This window comes from Protopterus annectens, chromosome 9.part0, assembly GCF_019279795.1.
Source record: "Protopterus annectens isolate FY-2018-M chromosome 9.part0, PAN1.0, whole genome shotgun sequence".
NCBI classification, from domain to species: domain Eukaryota; kingdom Metazoa; phylum Chordata; order Ceratodontiformes; family Protopteridae; genus Protopterus; species Protopterus annectens.
This window is the reverse complement of record NC_056743.1, coordinates 1,200,083,855-1,200,084,367: the sequence shown is the minus strand read 5'-3', so window position 1 is coordinate 1,200,084,367 and position 513 is coordinate 1,200,083,855. Positions and strand designations below refer to the sequence as shown.

Here is a 513-nt window from a genome sequence, read left to right as displayed (position 1 = left end):
AGGTTGAGAGGTATGGGCAAGAAGAATAAATAAATAGTTATCATTGACCTAAATATAGAAAAAGATTAATTCCTACAAATAATTTTTATATAAATAGCTCTCACTGACCTGAATGTAGAATGAGATAACTTCCCATACATTATTGTATAAATATATGATCCGTTTCCTGAAAGTATATATAGCAATTAAAAAAAATAAAAATAAAGAAGTGGCCCGTACGGGGATCGAACCCGCGACCTTGGCGTTATTAGCACCACGCTCTAACCAACTGAGCTAACCGGCCACTTGCTTCATACAACTGAAAGTAGGGTATATGATTTTCTCATCATCCTAGTATTTATAGTATTTTATTGTTTAAAGAAGTAATTCTTGTGAAGGGTCTATCCTATTTACTCTGTGCTAAAGACAATTCATATCAGGTTACACCGAGCCTAACATAAAAAAGCAATTACACTTAAACAATGCATGCTAGTATTATGTATGCGCACTATCGTTTCAAAACAAACACAAAAT

The 513-nt window shown here is 33.1% G+C and overlaps 1 non-coding gene across 1 annotated transcript; it reads right to left on the bottom strand.

Moving 5' to 3' along the window:
* Window positions 1–209: 209 nt before the first annotated feature.
* TRNAI-AAU lies at window positions 210–283 on the bottom strand. Its single transcript has one exon. It is a non-coding gene; the product is annotated as a tRNA-Ile (tRNA).
* Between the last annotated feature and the right edge of the window lie 230 nt (window positions 284–513).